At 38.2% G+C, this 24266-nt stretch overlaps 1 long non-coding RNA gene and 1 pseudogene across 50 annotated transcripts in view; one reads left to right on the top strand and one right to left on the bottom strand.

The window, feature by feature from the left end:
- LOC110346967 (uncharacterized) overlaps positions 1-24266 on the top strand; it is a 299763-nt gene that overhangs the window by 121740 nt on the left and 153757 nt on the right. Inside the window, exon 3 of one of the 50 annotated variants that reach the window (XR_015451748.1) lies at positions 15999-16064. The exons of the other annotated variants lie outside the window; for them this stretch is intronic. This is a non-coding gene — a long non-coding RNA (uncharacterized LOC110346967). The remainder of the gene's footprint in view (positions 1-15998; positions 16065-24266) is intronic. 50 annotated transcript variants of the gene reach the window in all.
- Positions 764-3201, bottom strand: LOC101700924 (protein FAM91A1 pseudogene; annotated as a pseudogene).

Genomic DNA, 24266 nt, shown 5'->3' with positions numbered 1-24266 from the left:
TGGGGTGAAAACATGCAGCAGCCTCAGCTACAAGTGAAAAATAAGTTCTATTTTCCCATAAAGACTTGTGACAACAGAAGTCCACATATAAACACTATCTAAAAATAGAATGTTTCCCAAAGCTTATCCCATGAAATTTCAATGAACAGTCACAATCTGAGTGCAGACTCTATAAATCTAGGTTAAGATACGTGGAACTATACTGATTTACAGACCTTCAACAACGTTTGATTTATATACATAATTTACAGACACCCAATGAAACTCTTAATGCCCTATCACATTACCTCTTAATACTAGATGTTCACTGTTTTACAGTTTCGCTACCAAGAAGCCTTTTTAGAGGAAGAATTCCATCTCTTCCCTTGATGCCCCAAAGCGTAGGTAACAAAATATAAAATTAAACAAGATTTATGTTTAATAAACTAACATATAAAATCACCATTGCAATATTCATAGTGACTGCTTAGAAACATAACAGTCATCATAAAGCCTCTATAAAGGATATTCTTAGTTTTATAAAAGAAATGCAGATTGTCTCACGGTAAAAAATACAGTGCTAGCTGCTAAAAAGCACTTTGTTGCAGTAAGATGTGCAATAATGAACACACCCCAGAAAACATGAACATGTTCCCCAAACTTAGTACAAGTGAAGCAAGAATTGCACTGCAGCAGCAGGAGGCTTTTTAGTGGCTGACATTATAAGGCTAACATTAAGAAAGGAAAACGGCAGAATATGAGAGCAACAAATGGTGTAATCAAATTATTGCAAATGGAGATTAGCAATACGAAGTGAGGAAGGTGACTGTCCACTTCATTCTGACAAGATGCCATCTTTAAATATTAAGTTTTTCGCAGGAAGTGGAACTCCTGTATCAGCGTAAGATGACTGTGAAAGAAAACTTGAAAAGCTGGGCTGTGTGTGAATATCCAGTGTTAAAGACCTTCCTGGAATGAGTGAACAAAATTAAGGTCTTGTAGAGAGAGTTTTCTGCTGGAATGTAGAAGGTTTTGAAGGCTCTCTTTTCTGCAAAGGCCGTGAGTAGCGATTTTCCTCCAAACTTTGTGGTTTAATTCAGAACTGAACAGCGGAATTCCAAAGCACCGCTCCAGCGGAGCACACTCTGCTTTCTGTTGTGGCACCAGAGTTTTGTTTTGTTGCTGAGTCTATAGTTGCTTCTTCAATAACCATTTCAAATGACTCTGTACTTCCATTTTCATCCGAGCCAGATGCCAAATCAGGTTCTCCTTTCTTGTCAGAAGCATCGCTGAGTTTTCTACTTGCAAGTTAGCTGGAAGCATTCAACATGGTGACATAGCCGCAGAAATGCTGCAAGTCCACCTTGTCCCTTAGTGTCTGCAATGCTTTATAAACGCCCATGCTGACCCAGGTGAACTCTCCTTGTAGCTCTATTTCATCAAAAGGAAACGGTACATGGACAGTTTCTCCTATCCCATACAAACCATATCCCCGAATTAAAACTGTAGCATGTGTTAAAGCATCATTCAACATCGTGAGCACTTTTGATGTGGGAACTACACCAGGATCATGACCCCAAGACATTATGAGCAAGTGATCGTAACCCTGGAATATGTCTGGCAGTTTTTGAAGTCTTGTACCTTTCGATAGTAAAAGAGATAGTGGTCTTTGCCCAGTGATATGGTAAATATACAGTTTAAACCAAACAGAACTGACTTCTGGGATAGCTGGTCCCATATGCTGAGGGGTGCAGCTGCTGATGGGCCAGATCTCATTGGTGAGAGGAGCCATGGAAACCAGCAGCATGTAATTTTTGTTTAGAACGCTGCTGCAAGTGGCAGGATCCAAATCAAGAAGGCTTTCACAGCATAAGAGATCCAGAGGAAAACCATAATTGGGTTGGTCTGGCTGAGCAGTTTGTGCAACTACATCTTTATTGTGATGCAGAAACAGTATCGTGTTTAACAGAGTAAGGGCATGATCAAGGTATCTCTGTGCTTCTCCTTCACCAGTGCTCTGAACCTTTTCTAGTTCTATAAGAAAGCTATCTAGAGACTCATCTGAGAGTTTGGCTACTTCAAACATTGTGACTGCATGACTTTTCAAGTTTGGTGAAAGATTTCCCATCATTAAGAAAGCAGTAAGAGTTGAGTCAAATAGAAATGCAATATGCTTTTTATATCCTGTAGACAGACTCAAACTGTTTATACTGGCTGTATCAGCTGGGTCTTCCTATTTGTATCCGTGTTGGTAGCTAAAGAAACTTCTTGCACAGGACTCCTACTCTCCCCACCATCCCACGACAAGAGCATCTTCTGTGGATCCAAAGTACTCTTTAATCTGTTTACAGATGGAACATTCTTCCACGATGAATGTAGTTGATCCAAATTTATTACTTGTCCTTTCTTATGGGCAAAGCCCAATCAGCAATACATTGAAACAGCATTCTTAACCAGAGATAAGTCTATCTCAAGGACATTGGCAAGCTCTGCAACATTAGTGTGCTCATCTATTGAAAAAAATATTTTATAAAGCAGTTTCAAAATAATCACCCTGCACTAGATTCATTATAAAGCCTTCCAGGGGAGGAACTACTATACAGCTGTCATCAGATATTGGTACATTCAGAGAAACAAATCTTTTGTTATATAAACTATGTACTACATTGTAATCTAGTGATCCGGAGAGCTGAGGGCCTGAATTGATGATCTTATCAATAGCGCATTTCTCAGGCAAAGTGCATATCTTGGTGTCATCTTCAGTGATATATCTAGTCTGCATCACCCAACACGGCTCTATGGCGATCCCTACCAGCTTTACTGGTAGAAGATCACCAGCCATTTTCCTTCTGAAGAATTTTTTTGATGACCTACACTGATTCATAAGATCAATGTACTGGTTTCTTCCTTTTTAAAAAAATTTAAAAATTTTTTTCCCCTTAAATTCTTTTATTGGTACATTTTAGGTATACAATACATTTACATTTTAAAAAAATTTTTTCCCATTAAGTTTATTGGTACATTTTAGGTATAAAATACAATTACATTCATCATTGAGATCTTGTACCATTACATGACTATCTTGGTTCTTTTTTTTCCCCCCTTTCCTTGTGCTCCCTTCACCCCCTCCACCCTTCCCTATTTGCAAAGATTTTGTTTCCATCTTTTTCCTTTTCTCATATTTTTTCTTTTCCCTTTTTTCCTTCCCCCTACCCCTCCCACTTCCCCTGCATCTTTAGATCTTTTCTTTCTGTTACACAATATCAATTATACATTTTTAAAAATTACAATATCAAGATCTAGGAGACATTACCACAGATTTTACAGAATTTAAAAGGATATAGAAAGCATATTTCAAAAATCAGTTTTGAAATAAATTTGACAACTTCTAAGAAGTACCTTGGAAGACAAATTAATGAAACTAACTCTGGAGGAAATATAAAATTTGAATAGCACCTATTAAAGAAAGTATATTCATAGCTTGAAAACCAACCTATATGAAAACAGCAGGCTCATATACATTTTAACTGTTAAATTATATCAAACAATTAAAGCAGAAAAAAGAAGGAACACTTCTCCCCTCATTTTAGGAACTCAACATTATGCTAATCCTAAAACAGGATAAAGATAATAGGAGAAAAAAGTATGAACATAGATAGAAATTTGTTTAACAAAACAAACTATTAGAAGTCAGATGTGGCAGTATGCAGGAAGTGGTTTTGTTATATATAGGGATGGCAGTGCTGGTTCAACATTGGAAGATCCACCCCCAAAAGTCATCATTTTAACAGAGGAAAGGAAAAAGCCATATGATCCTGTCACTAGTTGGAGAAAAAGTATTGGACTAAATTCTACAGCTGTTCATGGTAAAAGCTATTAGGAGACTAGAAGTAGAACAGAACATTCTCAACAGATTAAAGACATGTACTCCATACTTCCAGCGAGAAAGCCTTATATGAATGGAGAAGATACAATGCTTTCTCCTTAAGGTGGGGAACAAGGACAGATATGCTTACTCTTTATATGTCCATTAAACTTTGAAACCTAGGCCCCACTAAAATAGTCTGGAAATAAAATGACACAATTAGGATAGGACTGGCAAGGTAGAAGCAAAATCTTTATATGTAGATGAAATGATCGTCTACAGAGAAAATACTAAGAAATCTCTAGGAGTCCCTAAAACTTGGATTTGAATTTAGCAGGATTAGAAAACACAAGGTATATATAAAAATTCAGGTCTGTGTATACTTGCTATAAATGAAGAATTGAATATTGAAATTTAAAAGTTACGTAGGAATACAAAGGACCTAGAAAAGTTAAAAAACAAAAACAATGTTGGAAGATGTTTAGTACCTAATTTTAAGACTTCTTCTAAAGCTATAGTAATCAAGGCAGTGTTGGTATAAGGAAAGACATATAGATCATTGTAATAAAATAGAGAATCTAGAAATAGAACCACACATATACGGTCCACTGAGTTTTGAAAGATTATTGAACATTAGCCTTTTATAGAATATAAACTCAATTCAAGAGCCGGGGAAGAGAGAGTGTTTTCACCAAACGGCACTAGAACACCTGGTATCCATATATAAAAAATTAACCTCAACCCTTTATTTCCATACATGAAAATAACTTGAAGGGATCTATGAACTTAATATGAAAGCCTAAAAATATAAAACTTTAAGAAGAAATTATAAGGGAAAATGTTTATGAATTCAGGGTTGGCAAGAACTACCTAGTATACAAAAGACATGATGTATAAAAGAAAAAAATTGATAGATGAGATTCCATCAAAATTTAGAACTTTAAATGACAGCATTAAAATGAAAAGAAGTCCTTAAACAGACCATATTTACAATGCATATAACCTATGACCAGAATATATAAAGAATTCTTAGAGCTCATTAATAGACAACCCAATTAAAAAGTAGACATAAAAAGATGATAAATAGCCAGTATAACACAAGGAAAGGTGTGCAACTCTACAATCAGAAAAATACTAATCAGTACAATAATAAGATCGAATTATACCCTCATTAGGGAGATGAAGTTAAAAGTTTTAAAAGCCTTGTCATGACTTTTTCTTTTTGTTCGATTCTCCCCCTTTGCATTTAATTTGTCACACCCAATGAATTCATTCTGCTGGGTTTCCTGGGGTTGTGATTCTCATTGTCTTTTCCTAGGGTATTGTCTAAAATGTTTTGGAGTGCCAGTTTGATATTCATGCAGTTCCTGAGGTGCTCTTTATCATGAAAGTATCTTATTTCTCCATCAATTTTGAAAGATAGTTTTTCAGGATACATCAATGTGGTTTGGGCTTGAAATATATCACTCCAAGCTCTTCTTGTCTTGAGGGCTTGCGTTGGGAAGTCTGCTGTGATTCTGATGGGCTTTCCTTTGTATGTGATTTGTTTCTTTTCTCTCACTGCTTGTAGAACTTTGTTCTTCTGTTGGATTTCTGGAATCCTAACTATTATATGCCTATGTGTAGATTTTTTTTGATCAAGGCTATTTGGAGTCCCATATGCCTCATTTTATCCATATGTCATGTTCTTTTCCCCTCCTTGGGAAGTTTTCTGCTATCACTTCTGTGAACAGTTTTTTTATGTCATCTGCACTCTCTCCTCTTTCTTCATTGACTCCAATCAGTCTTATGTTATTCTTCTTTGCATCGTCTAGCAGCCGCTGGATTGATTTCTCGTGTTCCTTTACAATTTTAAAGCAATTTTTCTTTTCCTGGTCACTAATTGCAATCTTTTCTTCTGTATCTGAAATTCTATCCTCACATTGGTTCATTCTGCTGCACAGACTTTTGATGGAGTTTTTAATCTCCTAGAAATCTGTTTGCATCTGTTTTATGGATTCCATTTGTTTCCTATGTTGGGATTCCATCATGTTCCTCAGATCCTCTATTTTTTTAATCTGTGTCCTCTCTAGATTTATTAATCATGTCTTGCACCATGAGCAAAATCTTTGCTGTTATCTGAGTAATTATTTCTGATTTCATTTTTCCTAGATCCTCTTTTGTTGCCAGTTCAGAGAGTCCAAATGGTTGAGTATCAAATTGTTCCATCTCATTTCCCTTTGGGGTTGCTGTAGGTGATCCAGAAGTCTGTTTTTGAGCCTTATTTACATGTCTTCTCATTTCCACGGTGTGTGGGGGGGCGTGTTTCTGGCACCCGCGTGGCTCACCTTCTCTGCCCGAGGAGCTTGGGATGGCGGCGGAGGAGCTTCCTTCTGAGTGCTGGGACTGGCTCCTAGTTTCTTCCTATGCCAAGAAGCCTTAGACAGTCAGCAGCAGTAAAATTGGGCAATGAGTCATAAATTTTCTCACTGTTCATAATGTCCTCCGTGATCCCGGTGTAGTAGGAGAAGGGTGTGATCCACAGGCCCTTCACCATGATATTTGACAGATGGTACCGGTACAGCATGAGATGATCGCGACTGTATTTCAGCTCCTCACAGTATTTCCGTTCATCTTTCTTGACATATTTAACTAAGTTATTTCTGTATCATATCTGATTGCGGATACTGTACAGGACAACTTGCTTTTCATATTCTCTCTGTGAATTTCCAAGACTCTGCCTCATGTTGACTGGCAGTTTGCTCCAAGGGTAGTTGTGGCAGATGTGGAACTCCAGTCTATGTTCACGATGCCGGAGCTGGGCAGCAGCAGTGGCCGAGACCGCAGCAGAGCCAATGCCTCCCGCCCGCAGCTTGTCAGAGGACCCATGGGAGGGCCCGTGCCTCACATCACAGAAGGCTCGGACTGTCCCATGGCCAGGCCTCCCAACAGCCCAGCTCGGCCCCGGACACTGGGCACAGCAGAGGTGGCGGTGACAGACAGCTGGCGCCTCAGAAGCTCCAAGTTTCTGCCTAGTTTTGGCCCACCGGAAATGGCTCCCTGAAATTTTTCTTTTTCTTTCTTTCTTTCCTTCTTTCTTTCTTTTTTTCTTTCTTTCTTTCTTTCGCTTAAATTCTTTTATTGGTACATTTTAGGTATACAATACATTTACATTTATCATTGGGTGCTTGTACCTTTACATGATGCATCTTGGTTCTTATTTTTTCCTCATTACCTGTGCGCCCGTCACCCCCTCTACCTGTCCCTATTTACAAAGACTTTGTTTCCATTTTTTTCTTTTCTCATATTTATTCCATTCCCTTCTTTCCTTTCCCCTAACCCTCCCACTTCCCCTGTGCCCCTTTTCTTTCTATTTCACATTATCTATTATACCTTTTAGTCCTTATTTACCCTTTCAGTTTCTCACACTTGAGAAACTATTTGGTATTTACACATGTGTGTCCTATTTATTTCACTTAAGAGTATCACCTCAATGTGCATCCATTTAGCTACAAATGTCTCTAGTTTCTCATTCTTTATGGCTGAGTAGTACTCCATTTTATTAAAAAAACACATTTTCTTTATCCAGTTTCCAGCTGATGGGCACTTGGGCTGTTTCCAAGCTTTAGCTATTATAAACTGTGCTGCTATAAACATAGATGCACATATATCACTGTGGTATGATTCTTTTAATTCTTTTGGGAAGATACTCAGCAGGGGAATAGCTAGGTCAAATGGGATCTCTAGTCCTAGGTTTTTGAGGTATCTCCACACCGATTTCCACAGTGGTTTCACCAGTCTGCACTCCCACCAGCAGTGGAGCAGGGTTCCTTTCTCCCCACACCCCCACCAGCATTTGTTATTGGTTGATTTCTTGATAGCAGCCATTCTTTCTGGAGTGAGGTAGAATCTCAGTTGTTTTCATCAGCATCTCTCAAATGACCAATGACGTTGAACGTTTTTTCATATGCTCATTTGCTGCTTTTACTTCTTTGTCTGAGAAATGTCTGTTCATTTCAGATGCCCATTTTTGAACTGGGTCTTTATAAGCAAATTTTGTTTAAATCAGCTGTGGGTGGAAGTCTATCAAAACTATAGCCTAGACTTTTATATTTTAAAACTTAACTTCTCTTGGATTTCAGGCATTTAATTAGTCAAGCAATGGGTATAAGCAGGATAAACCCTAAATGTTATTAAGAACATTACTGAGAATAACTTTGCCTCATGTCAGTTCTTCTTGCCACATCAATAACTTGAACTTCTCTTGTTATCATCTTACCCTTCCCTTTCTTGTAGTTTGAGGTTTATGATATGATATACTCTAAACAATCAAGTAAACAAACTGCCAGACATTATGTGCTGGGAAGTCTTCAATTGACTACCAGGGGCAGAAGATGTTGGCCTTGTATCCAGCAGGAATAGGTGAGGACAGGAATAAGAAAGGACTTTCAGGACAGCTAATTCAGAATTCAGATGTTGTTCAGATGTTATTTTGGAGCTAAAATGGCACAGTATTGCCTTTTATATGGCTGTTTTATTCTTTTATTTATGTTATTTCTGTGCACAATTTAAGTTATATTCTTTGTAGCCTTGGGAATCTTACACTGCTTTTATTCTCCAAGGGATAAAGTGATAATCAGTGTAAAAGCCAGATTACAGTTTAGGTAACTTTAGCTCTGTTCTTGGTTTAGACAGAAACTTCTAATTGACTTTGAATTCAGGATATGCAGACTTCATTCATTCTGCCACTTTGTTTTCCAGTTAAGCAATATTAAATATTGCTTGCAATCTTGTTTTATTAGCAAAAATTGCATTCCATAGTTTTCAGGAAAAGTTCTAAATTGATGTATGAGAACATAGAAGTATGTATGATCAGTAGCAGCCACTAGCCAGCTTATAGACTTTGTGTTGGGCAAGGATGATATGTGCCTAGTACCTAGCACAGAGTTAGGCACAGACTGGAGATTGATAAATTGTTGTTGCATGTCTAGTGAATGAGTGATGTGTGAATGAACAAACACATATTTGAAAGAAACAACAGTGAACATAGACTGTTGCTAGGATTTTGCAGGATTAGGTGCACACTGGTTCTTAGCTAGTCTTAAAATTTTTGCTGACCTTATTTGCTTGCATGAGAAGGCTTTTCCTGGCACATTCAGATACAGCTGTCTGTTCAAATGTGGTCCAACAGCAGTCTGGTTTGTCAAATAGCAGAAGCTGGTAGACTTGGTCTTTTTCACATCTTTAAGCAACATGACATGAATATTACAAAGAGTTGCTCTGAAGCACCTGCTGGCAGTGACTGTTTCCCTAGGGCTAGCAAAGTTACAGACATCCAGTAGTTCTAATTTGATTTCTAGGATTTAATTGGCAATTTTACTGGGTAGCTGGAGAGGACTCACCTTCACTTTTGTGGCAGAATCTGGTAAAGATTCTATAGCATGTGGGCTTATCTGGGAACACTGCTGGGCTCTTACTTCCTCAGGGTTGCATAGGAGAGGAGCACTGAGGGGACAGGCTGGAGCTGTAGTGCTTATGGCTGACCCCAGGGCTGGAACAACTAGGAACTGGGCAGATACTGCATCCTTTTTGCCCAGGGCCTCTGGTCTAAGGAGAGCAAAATGCCTGGTTCTTTAACATGCTTGTATCACATTACTGTCTGTCACAGAGTCAGAGAGTTAGTGGCTTGTACATGTTTCTATTTAAATTTTTCTGAAATTTTAAATCAAACAAAATAATATTTACACCAGGGCATAGTAAAAGACCTTAGGAAAAAGACCACTTTATTTGTATTTGATGAAACCATTCTAATGCTGGGCAGGAGAACTCTGCTTCAATCTCTCTCTTTTTTTTTTTTCCATTTCTACCCCATCTTTGTACCTTGTGAACTTTGAAGCAGGTCAGATCCTATAAAGATCAATGCAACTGCAGCAGCAGAGAAATCATAGGACAGAACAGGTTAACAAAAGTGGGGATCGACAAATGAGATCAATAAATCCTAGGGCAGCCAGAATGCAGGCCATGAAGAAGAGGGGAGACACAATTGGCACCACTGGAGGGAACCTTGGCCTTTCTGAGAGATTGTGTGAGCTTCCCAGAGGGCCACAGATAATCCTGAAAAAGCTAAAGTTCCCCAAAATTTTCCAGGGGCACTCAGTTAACTCTCTGGATTGAGCTCTGAGAAATCGAGTTATATTTAATTACTCATTCACAGGCTGCATTGTCATCTGCTTAGAGGTATCTGTCTTGGATTTTTTTCTGATGTTTTTAGAAAAAACAGTGGGTGAGATGAGAGAGAGAGAGAGAGAGAGAGAGAGAGAGAGAGAGAGAGAGAAAATGGCACCACTTACTTTCCCTTGAGGAATTTTGGTCCTGTCACAGAAGCTGTGGGGACAATCTTGACAGAAGTGCCAGGAAATGTCAATTCTAAGAAAAAGATTTGATGGAAAATTTCACTGAAGGCTTGGGTGAGACCTTGACTCATATCAACTGTTATTATAGAAAGAGCTCCTTCACAATGCTGTGCCATGCCACCTTTGAGGGGCGTATCTTTCAGAACTGTAGACCTGAATATTCATTAGAGTGTATTTTCATGGCTCTTACTCATGGATAAATATAAAAATCCACAGGTGTTTAGAAATAACTTTTCTATAGCACATAGCCAAAGCAGGTAGAGGTTTTCTGCAGATATTCTGAGAATAAGATAAAGGCATTAGACGATGGCAATTGATTGAAGGAATGTGCATGACCCACACTAATAAGAAGTCACTCTTGACTAGTTGCATGCTAGTGAATGAATTGCATAAAGCAAAACAAATGAAAACCAGAGCATTTAAACACATGCACCTATGAGAACACATACATAGCACACATGAGCTATTTGATTCAAATATTCAAAGGTCTCCCTATTGGGAAAGCTTAACCAATCAAGCCACGTCAATCCAATGGGAAAACAATCTGACTTATATATCTGACATAGAGAACCAGTCACCCAGGTGTTGCCATTGCTGATAGGATTATTTTGGAATATATAAAACAGAGGCCCTCAAGTGAGGTATGAATATTAAACCTTCGGAACAAGAACTCTTCATATCAAAGGATCTTCATTGCTTCATGGTGACTGAAGGATTCCATTAAAGCTGAGAGTGATACTTTTGAGACCCAAAAAAGCAAAACAAAGGTTCTCTTACTAAAATATGCCCAAGAACTTCCTGGGAGTTTGTTTAAATTGAAAGTTCCTGGGCCTCGCCAAGAGAGATTGAGATTCAGTAAGCCTTAAGTAAGAGATGGGAATCTTACCCTTTCAACAAGTGCTCATATGATTTGAGACTATATTCTGAGAAGCCCTGACTGTCTTACAGCCACCATCACACTAATGTAAAATACTACAGTTTTTTCTTTATTAATGAATTTATTTAGTAAAAAAAATTTAATCAAAACTACACATGCACTCAATGCTGCCGGGATACAGAGGTAGATAGATATGGCACAGTTCCTACCTTCAAGACCTGAGAGTGGAGTGGATGTTAAACTTCTCAGAAGGCAATTTAGTTTTTGCTATCTTTATCCAAATCAGATAATATTAGCACCATAACAAAATAGACAGAGGGCAGGCACCTGTCTCATCTCTACTTGTGAGATGTTTGTTTATGTAGGTGACTGGGTGATGGCAGGAAGAGACCAGTGCCATACAAAAATAATTTGTTCACTTTCATTCCCTAGAAGAGAAAGTGTAACATGCCACACAGGGCCACATGGGAATATGAGTGTTGATCAGGGGGCAGAAAGGGGAGAGAGGAAAGGTGTAGGTCAAAGCCTTTCTTTATGGGTTTCCATGGGAAAATCAAGGCAGGGCAGAGTAAACAGCTTAACATTAGCTAGTGTGAATAATTCTGGAGGCATTTGGATGCAGAGATGGTCTCTAGATGCCTGGAACCTGGCCCTAGGATGATTGTGGGAAGGGGAAATGTTACCTTGTTATGTAAGAGCTAGATAAGGGAATGATTGGCTTTCATATGGAGGGTATACTCCCAGGTAAGTTTTTCACTATCTTCAGGAATCAGCTAGACCCCGGGAGGGACAGCATCTCCCTGAGTGTTGAAGGTCTTCAAATGCCAAAACATCAAGACTGCAAAAAATAAGAAAATATAGTGAACATAATTAACCCTGTGATAAGTGGATGTCAGATAAACAAATACAAAATTTAAGAAAAAATTGGACCATCATTCTCTGATCAAATTTATTACTGGGAAAGCAGTGTTATTGGCAGAAAACAATTAATTGTGAACATTGAAGGACCTAACCTGTAATGCATAGCCATTGTCTAGTGTAGTCGTTTTCCAAAATAAATTTAGTAGTTCAGAGGTTAAGGTATTTGATTATTTATATCAACATCCAGTTTCCAAATGCCTGGGTTCTTCACATCTCTTTAAATCCCTTTCTAAGTGGAAAAGTAAAATTTTGTTGCTGAGAATGGGAAATTGAGACCACCAGCCTACCACTCACTGGTGGAAATTACTGCCCGAACTCTAAAAATGAGGTTTTGAGTAAGCTAGATAGAACCTGATAATCTAGGTAGTTTACAAAATGTGCTAAGCTTTGTGTGGATAGGTTTAAGAACTCATCTTGGTGACATAGAAAGTATTGTTCTACATTTTAAGACTTTGGAATCCATGACACAAGTTGTTTTCAGTGGTTTTTAAGATCACATTGAAAATTACTTGCAAAGCTAGGAGGTGAATTTCTATTCCTATGATTCATTAAGAATTTGCAATATAATGTGCTTTATATTTTCTCTTGATCAAGTTTCCTGGGGGAGGTGGAATGACTAAGATAGATGCCTATGAAAGAATGAATATTGATGACACATTATGTAAGGCTCAATGGAAGTTGTGAATTCACCAGATGCTCAGAAAGTCAGCAGCTTCTCTATTATGCATCTCCTTGGTCTAAACTTGGATGTTTTCCAAGAAGCAGTAGCAGAAGCAAGTGGAAGGACCTGGTGTGAGTGTGTGTGCATGTGCATTTGTATGTGTGTATGTGTGTAAACTGTAACTTGTTTAAATGAGGAATGTGTGAGCAACTTTCCAATATTCCTTTAACTGAATGATGAGCTTGGATTTTTACGGGAAATCAAATTTAGAAGCTGAAAAAAGCCCACATCTTTACTTCTCAGCAAGCTGGCCTCCAGGCTATGTATTTTTTTTTTTTTTTTTTTTAGGGGAACCAGGTCCTTATTGCTAAGTTTGCTTAGCAACACGTTTTCTTGATGATGGTTCTCAAAGCAGAGTGAAGTGAATGGAGGTTTGATTAACCACAGGCCATAATGGGTATATCAGTTTCTTTTGTAAGTGAAAGATTGTCTTTGCATATTCATAAGGGGGTGTCTAAGCAGCTCCGCTGGAGCTGTCAAGGCTCTAAACTGTGTTGGATTAGGAAGTGTATGGGAGGCCTCCCAATGGGTGGCCCCGGGGACATTTTTTCACAATCAAGGAATTCAGATGGTACAGAATTTACTCACTGTAAAAGTTGTTAGGCATAGAAGGAGGTTATAGAATTTATTTTTCCCATAGATCTTTAAGGACAGGACAGAAACTCACTGAATAGGTTGAATTCAATACAATCCTGAAGCCTTTGAAATTAACTATTACTGGGATGGAAGAAATAAAGGAAACGTAGAAACTGAGAAGCATGAAAGTCAATCCAATTATCTCAGCAGCTGAGAGCGGGGGCTAGTATATAAACTGAACGATGTGTGGGATTAAGGTTACATTTTGTATTTTAGAATAATACTGATTTTCCTAATAATATACTACTGTAATGAGCTTGCCTATCACAGTCCTACTTTGTTAAAATGTATTGATACCAGAGTGATCTAAATTAGGAAAATAAATCTCAGACTTGTATTATTCATATGAGAGTCAACCAATTGTTAAAGACAAGAGTTTTACTCATTTAAATCAGATTTTCCTTTTAAAGTTACTTTTAAGTGTACTATATTACCTCATTTTATCCTAACATGTTTAGTTCATAATGAGATATCAGGATAAATTACATCCCATTTTAGAATTAATGGCAAGACTGAGACTGTATCCAACACTCTTTCCATTTACACATTACTTTCTTCCAAACACTTCTAATCTTGGCATTGTCTAATTCTGTAGTTTTATTATGTTAAAGTCTACTGCATTCTAGCAACTTGAATCCACAAAGGCCATCTTAGCCACCTGTCCTGAAATAGATTTCAATTCTATGGGCTGTACTCTAACCTAAATGTCACAAAATCCGAGATTGAAGAACATGTTCACTAATATTTTCCAGGAGATAAATGTGAAGATAAGAATTAGACTCTCACAGCAGCTTTAAAACAATTCCTGCTCTAGATGCTTACTTAGTGGAGTGAATAATCATGCCGAGTATTAAAGGCTTTTCAGAGAGCTGGGTTTTCCTGTGAGCTCCTAGAGACCATTTTTTGATCCCTAAATTCAGCTTTCAGAAACCTTTAAACAAATGTATGCTGCATTATTCTCATTATTCAATTATGACAGTCTTTCCCCCAGCATTTTAATTAGCACTCATTTACTGAGAATTAAACTGTCATTTTAGTTGAACTCAAAGGAGTACCCCAGGGACATACATTCCACAAGATAATACAAGCACCACATAATTCTGATGCTTCAACAGTTTAGACTGAAGCCATGACAGGGCTTTTCTGTCAGCCATTTCTGATGGAAGTTCGGCTTTGCCGTAGAAGAAGGAAAACACCCATCTTTCTACACCTGACATTGGGTGCCTAATCATGTTAGATCAAGAAAGTCTACTCTTTGATTTTGCTGTGATGCTGAGGAGCAGAAACATTGGAAGAAACCACCTGCTTGCCAGCATCAGGCTCTTGTTCTGCATCCCTGCTTCATCCCCGACCCCCGTGTTTTCTAGGTAGTGTGTGCCTGGGTGCCACGGGTGGGGGTCCTGTGATGACAGCCCATTGAACTGGACTGTGAGTGTGGCTGTCACTGCTTTCTGGGTCCACCCTTGCCTCATCAGACCCATTACAGTTATGCTTGGCCATTACATAACATATTTCATTTCTGTGCAAACCAGGTGACGTTATCAAGGCAATGTGATGGAGGATAGTAGAAGTTTTCATTGTTACTTCTGAAAAATGCTATTTTCTTTTATTTCTCAGGTTCAAGGTACAAAGAGTGTTTTCAGATTTTGTTTTGTTCTGTTTTTAGCCCAGTTAAGTTGTCTGAAATCTTGGTTGATCTTTCATGGTTTTTGTTCAACCAATCAAGTGATTCACCAGTTTTGAAAAGTGGGATGCCCTTAATTGATTAAAACAAGCATAAAATCACAGGACCACAGGACTGTAGAGGAGACATAACCTTAGCCATCCAATAGTGTCCAGGGTCCTCATTTTAAATTGACAAGACAAGGTCAGAGAACTTAGATGATTTTCCCAGGGACAAATAACTGAATTTGTGGGAAATAAAAAGTGGAACTCAAGTGTTGTAGTTTACATATTTTTTCCCCTATACCTACGGGGCAATATATTGGAGTTAGGAAAAGCAGGCATTCTGGGTATGAATTCCAGCTCCAAACTTTCCTACTGAACAACTTCAGGTGAATGTCTTAACTTTTAGGACAGTATTTCTCTCAGTTCCTAACATGTAATGAGAGCTTAAAAGTATTATTTGTTCTTACTACTGCCATTCCCTGTTTTCCACTGGTACTTAACGCCACTGTAGAATGGCAAGTAGGTACTACTGCTTCATCTCTTTCCCAAACTTTATCTTCCTCCATTCTGGATACTACTCTTTGTGTGTATAAGCACTCCACAAGGTGGGTAATTTCAGTCCATCTCTAAGATGAAAACAACGAACACAGAGAAATAATTTGTCTGAAGTTGCATAGTCAGTAAGTTAGAATTAGAACCTAATTCTATCTGGCCACAAAACCCAAACAGCTTTTGTATAGCCACGTTCTCAGCCTTATAGTTCTAATTCTAGCCCTTTGGGATGCTGAGTATTGCCATAGAGTTCTATTTTTGATGGGGAATGGGCAGGGTGGTGTATGTGCTCCCAAATTATGTTTAGTGAGTATATTCTACTGTTGTTTGCTGAAGTGGTTTACCTCTTCACCTTTTGCAATGAAGATTAATCTTCTCTTGCCTCAGCTTCCCTGAAAGTCAGTCAGGTGGAGAAGAATGTTTTGAAGGCCCAAAAGAAGAAAGATTTCTAATGTAAGTGAAAGCATCTTCCATCATTTTTTCTTGAGGCTGTATTTGGCTTTAACAAGGCAGAAGCCAAGAAAAACTTCTTTGAAAACTAGTTGAGACAACATGATAGAAAGAAAAGTAAGAAGATTCATTTTTTACTTTTCACAAAATTCTCCAGTAAGGTTTACTTTATTGTCATTGATGGTGTACCTTATTGATGTTCCCCACAAGGAAATATGGGGAAGTCTTGATCTGTTACAAAAGTTTCACATAAATTCTTGTTTTCTTTTAGCTCAAGTGAGTTCTCTTACTCTTGTGTGTGATTTTGAGTTTTCTGGGAATGCTAAGTGGAGAAAACCCTATTATAAGCAGATGAGCATCTCGCTTCTTCATATCAAATTGAGAATAGGAGATGCTGTTGCATGCCTTCATCAGGATTAGGGTTCTAATGCTGCCCTGCAAGGCTGAAGCTTCAGGGAACAGCAAGGACTGAACAGTAGCCTATCAGAAGCCAACCGAACACAGGCATTGAAGAATTGTTCTCTTGAACATGGTGAAAATAATGACCAATGAACAATTATTCTAGGTGCCAGAAGAGCATCAGTGAACCAGAGGGCATCTTTGCCCTTAGAAGTTTTTGCTTCTTAGTGAGAGAAAAAGCAGGAAACTCATAAATTGGGTAAATCAGAGATCAGATGATAAGGTAATAATAATTTTATTTCATATTGAATAATAAGTTGTGGTTCACAAAATGGACCTGGTGGTTTCCTAAGTAGACACTAATGGAGTGGAAGACACATTCTCCTTTGTTGTATCTCCCTCTTCAGTTCCATTCACCTTACCTTGATTCACTTTTCTCTCCTACAAGGAAGGTGGGTCTTCTCCTCTATCACACCTCAGGGTCACACTCTTGCCCTATCATCACTTTCTCCATAAATGAGTTTATATAACCCAATGACTTTATGTACCATTGCTCTGATGATGGTCTCACATTTATATCTTCATCCACTCACCTTTCATCATCTCAGATCTAGATTCATATATTGAGCTACATAACTAATTATAGGTGATATTTGAATTACATGCTTCTTTGGAATCTCAGTGTTTAGATGTACAATGCAGATCTCTTTGATTTTTCTCCTGATTCCAAACTCACTGCATGCAACCTCCCTCCTTGTTTTACTTTCAGAGATAAAGGGTACCACCATTTACTCATGGGCTCAGGCCAGGAACTTAGGAGTTACTTTTAATTTATGACATACTATTTCCAAACTCAAGTTTATGAGCAAGCCCTTTTAATTCTACATTTTCAAATGTGTCTCAAACTATTTCTCCTCTTCAATAGTCAGCTCTTCCGTTACTATAATAAAGTACTTGAGATGATCAACTTATATAAGGAAAGGTTCATTTTGGCTTACAGTTTTGGAGAGTTCAATCTATGGTTAATTGAGTCTGTTGTTCAGTGGCCTGTAGTGAGGCCACACATCATGACAGGAAATGTATGGTAGAGAAAACTGCTCACTTCATGATCAAGAAGTGAAGGAAAAGATGATGACAATCCCCTTGAGAAGCATCCCTCCAAAGACAAAAAACCTCCCACTAGGCCCTACTTCCTAAGGTTTCCACCACATCCCAATAGTGACAACCTGCACTTCAAGCCTTCTAACATGTGGGCCTTTGGGGGACAGTCCATACCCAAGCCATAGCATCTTCCTCATCTCATCTTGTTAACACCCCAATCCCAGTTATCATTGTTAGAACCCAGAGTCTTGCAGTGGTCTGGTCACTTAGCTGATCTTCCTTCTGGCACTCTGCTCTCTCACCCTGCCTCAACAAGCTATTGATCAGATAGTAGCTAGAGTGATCTTTAAAAAAAATAAATGAAACAAAACCAGATCATGTCTTCCCCTGATTAAATCTTTTTTTTTTATGACTTCTGACTCTACTTAGAAAACATCTAAACTTCTTACCCTGCCTTAAATTCCACATGGGATCTGACTCCTGCCCATCTGGATACCTCTTCATCCTCATTCTGTGCTCCTCTCCCTCTTGTTGCTGTTCTTCCGCCCTTCCTGGCCTTCTGACGGTTTCTAGAACGCTTCCTGATATTTCCTTCCCCAGGAGATTTTGCTATTTCCTTTCCCTCTCTGGCTCTCAGCATTGCTGCTCCTCATTTTTCATGCTTCATTTTAAATTTAACCTCCTCAGAGAGGTCTTTCCTGGCTGCTTCCACCCCTGTTTCTTCTGTATAATATGTCTGGTGAATTTTCTCCTGAAAACTTTTGCCTAAGTTTACTTAAACCTGGGAGTGTCTAGTTCACATGTTCCAGGCTGGTTTTCTAAATTTATCTCTTTTAGAATTAGATGCTGAGCCACAAATTTGCTTTTTTGTATCCATACGTTCCATAATAATATGTCCTAGATTTCAGCTTTACTCCATTTTCCAATGAGGATAATTGATTTATCCAAACCACGTAGAGTTTTGCCTGTGAAAGCCCTTTGCCTCTATTTCAGCCTTGGTGACAGGAGTGGTTAGTGGGTAAGAGGGTTTCACATTAAGTGACAGAGTATGTCTGGTCATTGCTTATGGTGTCTCTCTTCTCTCTCTTTAGTACAATACAAAGAAAACTCTGCTCATTTCATATAGACACAGTCTACAGACTAACGAAGTCCCTGAGCCACAAAAGTGTACTTGTTACCACTCTGAGTAATTCATTCTGTTTTTATTCCACAGTGATTTAAAACCCATCAGAGGCAGCTTCTTGGGACAAGCATTTTGTATTTTTACTGGCTATCTTTTCTAGCTCATAACATTGTCATCCTTGTTAGGCACTTGCTTCAGAATAACCTTTACTGGAGAGAAAATGAATAAGACAAAAGAAGAAAGACATGACACGGAAAGAAGCTGGTTGGGTCAGAGTTCAGAGGAGGCTGGAATGAACAGTCTCTACTTCTGCCTGTTCTAATTATCTCCCCCACTTAGTTCAAAGCTACCTTCCCTGTGGCTGTCATGAGCTGTGATTCAGCTCTTGGTATTCGAGTACAGTGAAATTCAACATCACCAATATGGTAATAATGCTCGGTACCACTTGCTAATTAAAGCTGGCCAATGGGAGCCATAGGAACCCTACATGAAGGAGATGATGCTTCAGAGGGAAAGGAGGAGCAGAAAAATAAGGGAGAGCAAAATCCGAGCTTAGCATAAAGAATAAAATGTCCAAATATTGGCCACTATCTGTTCTCTCATCCATGTAGATCTTGGGAGATGCCCTTTCTCTGTTTTTTTTCCCCTCCATTCAGAGTAAGGGTAGATGATGTAGTTCAATTGGGAAATGACACACAAGAAAGGTTCATTTTAGATGGGAGAAAATCTAGGCCTGCAATAGGAATCCTGCAAAAACCCAAGCTGCACCCAGATTTCTATTTATATAACTATTTAAATCTTAGCCATTTTAAAGGTAATGCTCAGCAAGTATTATTGATGAATTGATCATGATTGCAGCTGAATTTTGGTGGAAAACTTGAATAAGCTTTCACAACTGAAAAAGAACACATGGATCTAATGGTTGGCTAAGGCTGTGCTATGTTTATGACCCTTTTCTTGGAATAGTAGCATAGATAATTAATACTGATGAAAGAGTATGATGAGTCAAATAATTTAAAACAGTATATAATATGTAATACATGCACATCTGGGCGTGGTGCATCTGTAATCCCAGCACTAGGGAGGGTAAGGCAGGAAGATCATCTCAAGTTCGAGGCCAGCCTGGACTACATAGCAAGACCCTGTTTCAAAAAACCAAAACAAAAAAATACATAATTATATACATATTTAAAACTTATCTTTATATTTGCATTTGAAAAAATTATTTTTTGGTTCTTTGCCAGTGTTTGAAAATTTTAAATTCTGATTTCCTTAGCATTTAAACTGATCAAAACTATAGAAGCTATAATACAGTTCAGGGAATATCTTTCTTTTCATCTATGCACAGGATTAAACATAGAATCTCTAACAGAGTAATATTTAAGAAATGTCAGATTTCTGGAAACCCTCATGTAAAACAACATAGCAACAATAAAAACCATTGCATATTTATTTAAAAAACAACATGGGAAAAATGAATACCAAGCTGAGTGGATTCTGATCCAGATAAAATGCTACCTTTAACTACCTGTGAAACTTGAAAAACAAATAGGTTCCCCATAAAAATCAAACAGCAAAACAAAACAAAACAAAACAAACCTCTGGGACTTGGTTTCCTCACACATAAAATGTGATAGTAAGGCTGATTCCAAGTTCTCTTTGTTTTATGGTACTAGGTGATGATTACCAGTTGGATGTTAGGTAAGACTGCCAGATTTAACAAGTAAAAATATAAATGTTCTATATTTTATGTCAAGTATAATATTAGAGGTTTCACTGAGAGGCCCTTGAGGAGTACAGAGTCACCATGAATAATCTGTCATGTACATAATCTACTTGTATTTAACGGACACCAGAATGCTTACACTACTTTTGGGAACTTTCAACATTTCTTATTAGCATGGAATTGGTGAAAAATGCTCTCCTCCTAACTGATGAAGGTCACCCTAACAGGACTTAGAGGAAAAGAGATGACTAAAGAAAACACAACCAACTGCAGCTGTCTTTCCCTGACCCCATATGATTCCTTACTAGGACAGGAACCTGCTGGTCACACCCTCCTCACCAGCTTCTGCTGGGATTAACAAGGCAGTCCTGTTTTTGCTATATTCCTTCTCTTGTGTACCTAGCCTTACATTATCCTTCTGGAATGATTTACAATGTGATGTGCTTTCACTGAGGAAAATATATCCATCAGGCTCTCCTAAAGCTGTGGTAGCAAACCTAAGGCATGCATGCCACAGCAGGCTGTAGTATCATTGAAAGCTCTAAAGCTTTGCCATCATTCTCTTAGATCTTGAACTAAACTCAGCCTCAGGTAGGCCATACTCTTATAGGAGAGGAAAGAGAGAAGTCAGTTTCCAAGTGTTTCTGGGTGAAAGAAAACCATCTCATTAAAAAACTTCAGAAATCTTCTGTGCAGCAAGAAATCTTTACAGAAACCAGCAATTCACTTGGCACCTGGAAGTAACAGAGACAGTGGTGCCTTTCCAGATTTCTAGGACCTTCCCTTGGTTCATGTCAGACACACTAAGTAAATTAGCTTGTCAGATTGCCCTATACTGTAGCAAAGAAAAGATGAGCAGAGCAGAGCAGTTCTGGGTTTAGGGGTCATAAATACAGGTTAGGAGCATCATACCAATTGCTTCTATCCCCTGACACATTTCCATTTTGAGGTTAAGTAGGTTTAAATACACTGCTCTGTTTTTCATCTTTGCTGCTTTTTGACACTATGTAAGATATTTTAGGAACAAAGAAAGGTTAATGGGCCTATGATGGGGCCTGGAATTAACTTCTTTAATTAAGCCTCCAGAAGACATAATTTCCTTCCTTTTAATGACCTATCTTGGTGAAAAAGGACTGAAAACTCGTGCAGTTCTATGTAGGTCTGATTCGTGGAAGACCAGAGTTTTGTCTTCCATGATGTTCCTGATCAGGCAAGCACTGTCACCAACAGTGGAGCAGAAGTTGGCAGGCAAGGGGAATAAGAATCTGATTAATGTTGTGACTTCTGAAAATTTACTCTTGTAGCTTTGGACACTTAAAATCCAGAAATCAGAGATCAGGGGTGAGAGAGATCCAGAGATTCCTATTTTTATACATAGTTGAATATGTCCCTACTCAAATTACGTTCATTAAGTGTAATTTCTAAATTACATTATGTTCTACATTATAGACAGTAAAATAAAATAAAAAACTCTGCCATGAATCTTTTCTAAAACTCATATTCATGCTCCTAATTTATCTTTTCTTAAAAGTTTTAATATGTGCTTCTCTTAGATGAGGATCGGAAGAATGTTCATCTCCCTCTCTTTCTCAAATTAGATAGCTTTGAGGAGCAGTCAGCATTTATGAGGTTCTGCAAGGACTATTTCATCATGATCAGAAATGGGAACAAAATTTAAGGACATCTGTATTTAAGGACATCCTCTGCTTCCCTAATTCCTTTGGTACCTCATTTACAGTTCCTAATATTATTGAAGCAGAATATATATATATATATATATATATATATATATATATGCTAATGGCATTCTTGTTCTTCCAAGTTGGTAATTCCAGGAGTCTTTCTTAATTATTGATCTGTATCAGAATCACCTGTTAAAATTCTAGTGCTTTACATGTGTGAGATACCCACACATGTTTGAGAGATTCTACCATACTTGGGAGATTCTGATTTAGAAATGTGAACAGGACAATGAAATCTAACCTGGATTTCTCTAAGTTCTCAGAGGACAGTGCTACACACTCCTATCTCAGAAGCACCAAGTATGTGTCTGGAAATGTAGTTTGCAATAGAACTCTAAGCCCCACACCTTGGCTATCTTCAGTTCCCATTTCTGATCACGGAACTGACTGAAAAGGGAAATCGTTGGTAAAATACCTTCTTCTGATGTAGACCTTAACACTGACAATAAAGTGGAGAGTTCTTACTATCTCAACTATACAAATGTGAGAGTGAGAGAGCCTATCATGGATAATCCTGAATCTGATGTTTCCTTAAATTCTGTCATCCAGATAAGGGAGCAACTGTGGTTTGGATATAGTTCTTAGTAGACACTTCAGTTGTTAAAGAATACCTTGTATTTTCTTGAAAACAGAGTTTATAGAATCTGGGTATCTAGTGGAATTCTACAAAGAGACACATTCTTCAAAATAGCACCTCCTTCTGGGCCACCATACCAGTGCCCCCAGCACCAAGGAGATGAGGTGCACAGGCGCCAGCAGCACACCACCCCCATTGAAATGAGAAGACACGTAAACAAATCTCAAAACCAGACTTCCAGATCACCTAAAGCAACTCTAAAGGGAAACAAGATGAAACAACCTGATACTCAACCACCTGGACTCCCTGAACTGGCAACAAAAGAGGATCTGGAAAAAATGAAATCAGAAATAATTTCTCAGATAACAGCAGAGATTGTGCCCATAGGGCAAGACATGATTAATAAATCTAGAGAAGACACAGAAAAAAATAGAGGAGCTGAGAAACATGATGGAATCCCAACATAGGAAACAAATGGAATCCATAAAACAGATGCAAACAGATTTCCAGGAGATTGAAAACTCCACTGAAACTTTATGCAGCAAAATGAGCCAATGTCAGGACAGAATTTCAGACATAGAAGATAAGACTGCAATTAGTGACCAGGAAAAGAAAAATCTCTTTAAAATAGTAAAGGACCATGAGAAATTAATCCAGCAGCTGCTAGATGATGCAAAGAAGAATAATATAAGTCTGGTCAGAGTCAATGAAGAAACAGGAGAAAGTGCAGATGACATTAAAAAAAAAAAACTGTTCATAGAAGTGAGGGCAGAAAACTTCCCAAGCAGGGGAAAAGAACTTGACATACAGATAAGTGAGGCATATAGGACTCCAACTAGCCTTCATAAAAAAAATCTACACATAGGCATATAATTGTTAAGATTCCAGAAACGCAACAAAAGAACAAAATTTTACAAGCAGTTAGAGAAAAGAAACAAACCACATACAAAGGAAAGCCCACCAGAATCACAGCAGACTTCTCAACACAAACCATCCAGGCAAGAAGAGCTTGGAGTGATGTATTTCAAGCCCTAAAGGAAAACAGCCTCCAATCCAGATTGATGTACTCTGCAAAACTATCTTTCAAAATTGATGGAGAAATAAGATACTTTCATGACAAAGAGCATCTTAGGAACTTCATGAATACCAAACTAGCACTCTAAAAAATTTTTGACAAAATCCTAAGAAAAGACAATGAGGATCACAACCCCAGGAAGCACAGCAGAATGAATCCACTGGATGTGACAAGAAATTAAACATAAAGGGGGAGAATCCAACAATAAGAAAATGTCATGACAATGATAAGTCAATACGTATCAGTTATAACCATCAATGTTAATGGTCTCAATTCACCAATGAAAAGAAATAGATTGGCAGAATGGGTCAGGAAGCAAGATCCAACAATATGTTACACACAAGAAACACACTTAATTCCAAAAGAAACTCATAGACTGAAAGTGAAAGGGTGGAAAACAATACTCCATGCTACAGGAACCTGAAAAAAAGCAGGAGTAGCTATCCTCTTTGCAGATCATGT

The sequence above is a fragment of the Heterocephalus glaber genome, unplaced genomic scaffold (genome assembly GCF_053883595.1).
Source record: "Heterocephalus glaber isolate CG9 unplaced genomic scaffold, H.glaber_assembly_v1.0 deba00001431, whole genome shotgun sequence".
Lineage (NCBI taxonomy): Eukaryota > Metazoa > Chordata > Mammalia > Rodentia > Bathyergidae > Heterocephalus > Heterocephalus glaber.
The sequence above is the reverse complement of the archived record's forward strand: the minus strand, read 5'-3'. Positions and strand labels throughout refer to the sequence as shown.